This window comes from Planococcus citri, chromosome 1 (genome assembly GCF_950023065.1).
Source record: "Planococcus citri chromosome 1, ihPlaCitr1.1, whole genome shotgun sequence".
Taxonomy (NCBI): Eukaryota; Metazoa; Arthropoda; class Insecta; order Hemiptera; family Pseudococcidae; genus Planococcus; species Planococcus citri.
In genome coordinates, this window is record NC_088677.1 from 78,627,960 (window position 1) to 78,637,836 (window position 9,877).

The window sequence follows — 9,877 nt, forward strand, 5'->3', positions numbered from 1 at the left end:
GTAAGTTTTTTTTAACCCCCCCCCCCCACATATAACTTAATGATATTTTGAAAATCTCCCCCCTCAGGATGCTGACCTTTTTGTAAATACCCCCCCCCCCACATTTTTGTTCTTTCCAATTATTTTTATTTTCTTTCCAAACTTTTGTTTTTGAATTTTTTTTGCTGCTTAAAAACTTTTTAATATTCTTTACTTAACAATTTTTTTTTCTGTCTTTTCTTTCAATTTCCAGAATGTTGACATTTTTGGTATTCTACTCTCTTTTCAAAATTTCTTCTACTGAAAACCTATTCACTGAAATTATTCCTGGATCCTTTATATCTGAAATTGAAAATATAGTTGTCTATGAAAAATCCATTCCCTATAAATTTATCTTAAATTATACTTTTCCGAATAGTAATCCTACTAATTCTTCCTATGAATATCCTCCCAATACCAATTGTGAAATGAAAGATGAATGCACCTATACTCATGATTTCTACAAAGCACTGACAAGATTGGACTCCTTCATTGATAATCAACTTCAACAAACTCGTTTTGATGCAAAAATATTAAATGAACATTCAAGAAGAAAAAGATCATTTCTACTAGGAAAACTTTATGGTAATTTCCTAGAATTTTGTTGTGATGTAGTCACTAAAGATGATCTCTACCCATTATTTGTCAACCAGCAAGAATTAACAGCCAATTATAAAAATTTAAAAGAAGCCTTAATTGAAACACATGCAGATATTTTCAATATTTCCACAGAACTTAAATCATTCTCTAAACTAATTCATGCAAATATTGAAATGATAACTCAAACAATAGACACACTCTCTACCACTTTGGAAAAATTTGCAGACCTTTTTGCAGCAGATAGATCCACATATCCAGTACTAATATCAATTCTAGAGAAAACATTCTATAATTCGTTTTTCTCATCCATTATTGAACATTGTAAAGAGCACAAGCTTCCATCATCAATTATCTCTCCAGAAAGCTTGAAATATTACATTGAAGTTTTGAAAACCAATATTGAAAAATTTAATTACACCATAGCCATACCTACTTCAGAAATTTTGGAATACTATACCAGAAGTATCACACATTGTCAAATTTCAGAACAGCAGATTTTATTAGAAATTCGAGTGCCTTTGAAAAAAATTAATTCAGACTGGAAATTATTCAAATATACTCCAATCTACTTCAGAAATAAAGAAGAGCTCTGTATTCTGAACACTGAGCAAATGCTAATTGCTTTTGATTCTGGAAAACAAATCATCAGAGAAATTACAGGAACAGCATTAAAAAAATGTGATCTTTCAAGACAGTTATGTTTTTTGGACTACTTTGATTCCACCTATGAATCACCAGAATGTGCAAAATCATTAATCCTTGGAAAACAACTTCAAGAATTAAATACAGTGTGCAATTTTAAATGTGAGCACATGCATTCAAAAACAATAATTAGAAAAATTCAAGAAAATATTTACATCATTTCCAATCCTCAAAAATTTCTTTTCCTTCACAACTCTTCAAAATCAGATACTATTCCTTTAGAGATAAATTATAATCAATCTGGTGCAATAAAAATTCAACTCCCTTGTGATTTTGAATTACTTTTAAAAACTGATGAGGAAACCCAAATTCTGATCCCACAAGGATTTCCTTGCATAAAAACTTCTGAAAATATCTTACATCTAAACAGACTGCTTCCCTTGCAATGGACTAAATTAGATAATAGCAAAATAGATTTTCACCCCTTTAGTCCCTTAAAATTTAAAAATATTACAAAAATTGTTAATGAAAATTGGAAGGAACAAACCCCCTCTTTTAATATTAAAGAAAACCCCCAAATATTTGAAAACAAATTAAGAGATATAATTTTAAATGATATTCAGACTCCCTTGTATGGAGGACATACTATTAGCAGTATTATTTTTACAATATGGTTAATTGTTTTAAGTGTATTAGTTTTAAAAAAATATTGTTAAAATAATTTTACTTATCTTTTTAGAAAAAATTTTACGTATAAATAACAAAAAAAAAAAAGGAGAAAAAAATGCATAAAACAAAAAAACAATGAAAAAAAAAAAAAGAAAAAAAAAGGAGAAAAAAAAAAGAAAAAAAAATGAAAAAAAAAAAAAAAAAAGAAAAAAAAGAGAATAAATAGATTAATAAATATATGAAATTTGAATTAAGATTGATCTGAGTGTCTCTAGTCATTATTTTAAGTATTTTCATGTGTATTTTTTTTTAAATACTCATTTTTTGAAAAAAAAATCTCTACTCATAATACCTCATATTTACATTCCATTTGATATTTTTTATAATTAGATTTTTCATAATTAGATTTTTTATATTTAGATTTTTTATGTTTAGATTTCTCATACTTCGATTTATTATAATTTGATTTTTATAATACTATTTTTCATAATACCATTTTTTATAATAACATTTTCTATGTGTAATACTTATACTAACCAAAAAAAAAAAAATATTTTTGTTTTTTAGATGTATACCTCTAGTACTTGTATATTATAAATTTAGAGAAAAAACAAAAAGCAAACAGACTCTGGACTCATAATCAAGTATCTTGTCCCATTTTTAATTTTTTTTTGGGAAAATATATTTATTTATTAATTTTTTTTGGGTAAAACACAAAATTGAAAAAATGATAATAAACCGAATGGAAACTTTCTAAAATTGAAAATTAAACCCCCCCCCCCTTGTCCCCTTTCACAATCTATTCCATAGTCAAATTTTTTTTCAAGTGTGGCAAATTTTGGGAAATTAAATTTCTATTTGAATTTTGGGAAAAGTGTGGTCACTTTTTTGGGAGAAAGGAAATATTGTGATGACACATGTAGGCAAAATATACGTAAAGTTAAAATCTGTTAAAAAAACGTAATATCGGCTGGCGCCACACAGCCTCACAGCCATAAAAATATGACGCGTGTCGAACGTTGGTAAACCACTGACCACCCTTCCGAGTTGCTAATGTGCAACAAACGGTTCGTAATTGCAGTATTGCACATTACGAACCGTAAGCAATTTAAGTCAAAATGTCTAAGCAATTTAAGTCAAAATGTCTTTTAGCCAACCCTTTACATGATGATTTTTCCCTACAAATACTCTGGTGAGTCCAGGGTTTGGGATGATTCGGTTTTCTATCTTGTAGACGAAAGTCTTAAGTTTAGCTTCGGTTTAAGCTTATTGTTTCTGTATATACTTGTGTTAAATTCGTGAAATAAAGTGAAAGTATTAATTATTCAGTTTGTCGACTATTTAATTGAAAAGGTCCATAAGACCCATTACACTCTTTTAATTAGTACTCGTTCCTAATTACTGCTGGAAGATGTGTAAGCTAATCGGAAACTGTTCTTTTCTCTGTTGCAGGTTATCCAAACAAAATCGGCGAAGAAATGACCGAGTACCGAACGTTCGAAGACAGCTACTTTCATCTCACCGGAACCGAACATGTAAGTATTCAAATCTAATTAATTTCGTGATTAATTAGTGACCGGAGATGAAACAATCTCTTCTTTGACGTTCACTGATGCTTCTTTTTCATATTTCAGGTCCAGAAAACATCTACCCAGTACCTGTTCAACTTGATTATTTCAACACACATACACGTAAGTCAAAAATTCTAAGCTATATACAAAATAAATTAACAAATACCAAGTGCAACTTTAGATAATTTAATTAGTAATTATCTACAACTTCGAATACAACCTAAACAAGACAGTCAATATCTATTTCTTCGTTCGTAATGCTGTCTCCTCCTTTCGGCTGCCGTTTTCCCAAGTAATTCTATAACCATCTCATAATGCTGCTGTTCATAGAGAAAAGGAATTCTTGATTCTTCCTCTTTTGGAGGGCAACGTCGAATTATCCTTTCCACTTCATAGGCATAGTTGAAACTTCCATAAAATTCTCTGTCTGCTCGTTCTTTCAGAAAATTATTAAACTGTATCTTTTCAATATTACAGGTATCGTAGAAAGCAACCGGTAACATGATCAAATAACGCACTCCCATCCGATGCAGAAACCGAAGAAAAGATGAAAATCGTTCGATCGTCAATTCGTGGGACTTATAGCTCGTATCGAAAGTACCCAGCACCAGGATAACGTGAGATGGAAGTACCGGCAAATCCTGTAAGTTTTCTTTCATCATCTTGATAGACATCCTTGATCCATTTAACAGTGATGTCTTGAGCTTCTGTACTCGCAATTTATCCTTGTAAATTGTATCTTTTATTAATCCATAGACGACGCCGTCGCCCAGCAGCGCATAACCGTTCAAAAAATACCAATTCTCGTCGACACCGTGCATTGAGAAGCACTGAAGCGGTATATACTGGCGTTGGAAATCGAATCGGTCAACAATTGCATCCGAGAGGCCAAAATTTTGCGGCATCTTTTCTCTAGTAATCTTCTGCCTGTACTCGTGTGTACCAATGGGAAAATAAGCTCGTGTATTAGCCGCTAGCACCGTTGGAACCGTCACAATATACTCTGCCGGAGGAACCGGATATGGCAACGCATCGTAGGTCCTCAGCTCCCATGGAGTCCTTCTCGATGGCTCAACTATGGGCTGTCGAACCGGAACCTGACGCCTCTCCTCCTCCTGACGTGACCGCTCTTGAGGATGAGGACGAAAACACTGATTAAGCGACAAACCAGTTCTCTGACCATTCGACGATTGGTGCCGAAAATCCGAAGAGGCCACCGACGCCGCACTTGAAGAACTCGACGACATCACAGGTACGTTGACTCTACGAATTGCAGTTTCCTCTACCTTCTTCTTTTCTTCAAATTTTGAACTTTCTTTTAGGTCACGTTGCTGCTTTTTTGGATCGATGATCACTGATTTCAGAGCGTCGGAGATTTGGGTCATCGGAGATGGCTCTTTTTTAACCATACTCGGTCCTGGATCCGAAACCTTCTTTTTTGAAATCCTCGGCAGTTCTGACAGCTTCGTTAAAACGACTGTGGCAACTTTAACGACTTTCTCTTTGACCTTCTCCGGTAGCTGCTTCTGCTTGGCTGCGAGCCTTTTTATTGGCTTTTTCGGTGTCACTTTCTTTTTCGATGGCACCTTAGTTGACTCTACTTTGGGCTCCGCTCGACGACGACGAGTCTTGATAACCTTATCGATCGGAATAGCATTCGAAGCAGATGACCGTTCTTCCTTTATAGGTGAGTTTTTCGATTTACTCTGCCTCGATTTTTCAAACTTTACACTATCATCACCATTTTTCTTCTTTTTTAGGATTGATTTTGGTGGTGACTTGGTACCAGGCGCGAACTCGACTCTTTTCCGATCACACGGCACCAAAGAGACTGCCACCTGGTCAAACAGTTTAAGGTCAGGCAAAGGTTTTCTTTTCCAGTCGTCGGAGTTCATCTCATCATCTGACGACACCGAAATTACTTCCATCTCCATATCCAGTTCCTTGGAAGCTTCAGTTAAATCAATGGAGAGGTCTTTCAAACCTTGACTGACCTTGGCCACTCGTTCACTTGTCAAGTTGGCATCTACCTCGATCCTGCAGGTGCGGTATTCTTTGATAAATAGAACATGCTTGCAACCCTCAACAAAACACGTCGCTGGGTCCATCTTACGATTGATGTTTTCAAAGCATAATTTATGATAATAATGTTCGCAGGAGAGGGTGTAGATTACTGGCTGCTGGTCTTCACCATACAAATCCCTGGAGCATACCGGACATTTTTCGCTATTGGAATTCACCGTGATCGTGAGAGAAGACATCTTCCTACCTAAATAAGCGAATCAAAAAGCAGACCAAACCAACTGGCTGTAGTGACTTTTCCAAATTCTATCGTAAGTCTAAATTCTTCACTATCTACACATCTTATTATGAATTTAAAACTACTTACGTATTTATACAGCTACTAATTAATATAATTTTAATTACAGGAGCCAAATCTCAAGGAAGAAATAAATTCAACACGAAAATTCGCGCAAAAGTACACCAAAAAATTTTACTCTACTAGCTAAATGAACAGCAAAGTACTCTAACAGCATTAGAACAACGAATGAACCAGCTCACAGATTGAAAACGCAAAAAGCTGCTAATGATGGTGAGTGGAAAAACCTAATCTCCAAATATCTGATAACTAGGTAACTAGGCTATTGTTAAAGATAAGGAATATGCATGTTGCATGTACAAAGTAATACTCGTTGCACTTGGATTTGGGAAAGATAGAAAAAAATATCATTACGTTCTTATCAATAAAAGTAGAATAAGTTAAAACTAGGTCTAAAAACCAGCTAAAATTAGCCTGTACTGCTCGTAACTCGGCCTTGAACGTATATTCGGCCTTGAAATTGCCTACTCTGTTGCGTCCAGATTATCTTCTTGGTCCAAGCTTTGGTCCAATTTATCTTCATCATAGCAGTAAAAAACCTGAACAAAGTGGGCTCTTTCATCCTTGTTGAGTGATTCTAATTGAATAAAGTTGACTGATTTTTTTCTCTTCTTTTTATTCCTGGCATTTTCTACACCATCAGCCGCATTTTTTGGAATTTCTTGAGCTTTTTTTCGGGAATTTGATCGTAGTTGTAGCTTCCTATCAAAAATCTCTTGCGCATCAGCTCTTCTTTTTTTATAGTTGCGCCTACCTGGAATTGATCTTTCCAGACATTCTTCCAGTTTTTGTTCTTCTTCCAGTGAGAGATTTTTTCTGAGTCGCTTTTTTATCTTTCTGAATTCCTCTTCTTCCTGAGGTAGGTTTCGAGTTGACCTTTTTTCAGCACTAACTTCTTGGCGAATTTTTTCAAGGCTTTTTTCCGGTTGTTTTCGATTTTGGCGAGGTACATACTCTGGATCGGTGGGATCGTCGACCTCTTCCTCATCTACCTCTTCTTCCTCCTCAAATTCCTCAGAATTTTGGATTTTTTTCTGCTGTGAATAATCCTTGATTTTTTGAACAAGATCTCTCTTGTCAAATTTGGATTTTTGTTTGAGGTCATTTTTCAGTTCTTCAAGTTGATTTTTGTTCAAATAAGAAGTCATCTGCCTAGTGTTAACAATTTGTTCATCTGTGGGGTCAGCTACATTTTTGACCATGTAACAATTGCTACCTACGTGTTGTTCCACAGTGTAGGGACCATATCGCTTCTGAAACAGCTTTTTAGATAGGCCCTTTTCATACGATGAAAGTCTGTGTGAAGTCAGCATTACCAATTCACCATTTTCATAAATAGTGGGGGGTCCGTGAAGCTTATTGAATGCAACTTCGTTGTTGATTCGTTGCTGCATTCGCTTCTCGCGTATAAAATTAATTAACGCTTGCTGATCAGACATATTTTCAATGTTGTCATCTACCATTTCTTGAGTATAAACAGCTTTTCTCGCTAACTTATCAGCAACAAAATTGTTGTGATCATAACGACGAGCACGAACGTGTTTGAGTTCAAATTCCTCAAATTTTTTTGAAAGTTCAATGACCTCTTGGAAAACCTTCTTGTGGTGGACAGGTTTCTTATTCGAATTCTTCCAATTATTTTCAATCCAACGTTTTGAATTATGATTCACAGCTGTAACGAGGTAGTTTGAGTCAGAGAAAACTTTGAGCTTCTTTATCTCATTTTTCAGAGCAATCTTCATAGCTCTAATCAGGGCAATGATTTCAGCCAAGTTGTTGGAATTTTGGTAGGCTTCGTGCACAACTCTTTCAGATACATTGAACTCAGCACTGGGTGTCCAACTGATTCCGATACCCGCGATTGCTTCTTCTGTACCATTTAAGGAACAGGCACCATCTACTGCTACCCATACAAATCCTTTTTTATCGACAATGAGTTTTTTAGGGTCCATTTTTAATTTCTCGGCCTCTTCTGAAGTAATTGAAGGAACATTATTGGCTCTCTGCTCCTCTCTGAGTTTTCGCAATTCGAATTTGGCATTTATGCCATGCATAGGTGCTGGTAAATCAGTTAAGATGTCATCTGCTATTTTCCAGACCTCGTTGGGTTTTACTCCAAATTCAGTAGGCGTGTTGTTGATTTCATTCTCTACCTGTTTGGCATATTTATGCCACCCATGATGAGTGTAGTCGCATTCTACCGCATTTTGATTGATTTTGACTCTGAGCCTGTCACCAATCATTCTCATTGTCCTCTCCACTAAACTGGATTGTGGATTGTATTTTGTAGTATGGCCAATTTTGATATCGAATGATCGCAGTAAATGATTCCAAGCTTCGCTGACGAATTGGGTACCATTGTCAGTTATGACTTTGCGCACTTTGTGACCAAATTTCTTGATTTCTTCAAGTACCTGTTTCATTGCTTTGACGACTTCTTCTTTAGTAGCTACTACCAGAGGTTTCATCCAAACCTTAGATGTGAACACGCACTTGACTACCAACATGTACTTAGGATCTTTGGCTTTATTGGCAATCGAACCAATCAAATCTGCCGATAAAACATCTGCCACGCCATAGGACTCTATTTGAGCATATTCCAACTTCTTCTTTTGCCCAAAATTCTTGTTATGACGACAATCGAGACATTCGCTTGTGGCAGTTCTGGCAGCTTTAGGAACAGCAGGTGAATAATACATACGTTTAAAGATGGCATCTACCTTGGCAGCACCAACATGTCCGTACTCTTCGTGAATGTACATAATGGTATCTTTGAATAATTCATCTGGAATATATGGCACCAGCGATCCATCTTCACGAATTCGATAAAGTACTTCAATGTTGTCTTCTTCTTGTACCATAGTGTACTTTCTTTCAAGCACTCTTTTGGCTTTTCTTTGCCTGGCATTCATTATCGTTTCCTCTGCCTGTAATCTTTTGATAATCTTGATACAATTTTCATCTCTGCCTTGGTAAATATCCAATCTTTTGAGACAATCGACCAGCTGTTCTTTTACCAAGTCTTTGTAATTTTCACCAGGTGGCACCATTCTTGTCCAATTTGTTTCGTACAGAGTTAATTCTGGCGCTTGCAGGTCCCACCATTTGCCTTTCTTCTTGTTAAGATCATATACCAAATCATGGCAGTTGAAATGAGTGATCCATGCCGCAGCTTTTCTATGAATTTGTGCTAAGGTGTTAAAACGGTGCACAACTGACAGCAAATCTTTACGAAGATGGATTTTGTGACCAAAAATCCAAATTTCCAGCTTCTTTAAGGCGTTGGCTACCACATACATTTCCTTTTCGATAATGGTATAGTTCTTCTGGTGTGGTTTGAAAGTATTACTGACGAACGTCACAACTTGATCGTGGCCATCTTCCCCTTTTTGGTATAATACTGCATTCATCGCATCCATTGTGACTTTTGTTTCCAAATAAAAGTCTTGCCCCTCGACAGGGGTCATTAATTTAAAATCTTTCCGGTACTGTTTCTCCAGCTCTTCCAGTGCTGCTTGCTGATCTTCTCCCCATTTGAAGTTTTCTTTACGAATCACATCATAGAGAGGTTTAGCAATTTGTTGATAATCAGCAATAAAGCGCTTGTAGTAACCAATAATTCCCAGAAATGCCATAACTTCCTTTTCGTTCTTAAGTTGAAAACTACCTTTTTTTGAAGTGTGAGCTTTTTTGAATTCGTCTAATTTTTCAATTTTCTTACTTTGCTTCTTGAGTACACCAGGTTCGATTGTGAATCCAAGATGAGGTGTAGATTTCTTGAAAAATCTTGATTTTCGAGGATTGAGCTTCAGGCCATTATCTCTAAGAATCTCTAACACTTCTACCAGTAATACCATCATTTCTTCGAACGTCATCGCTTTCAAAAGTATATCATCAACATACTTGGTTATGCCTTTCTTGGTTTTGATGAGTTTGTTGATAAGTGCCACAAATAGAGCAGTAGAAACTTTTAAGCCATATGGCACTCTGATGAACT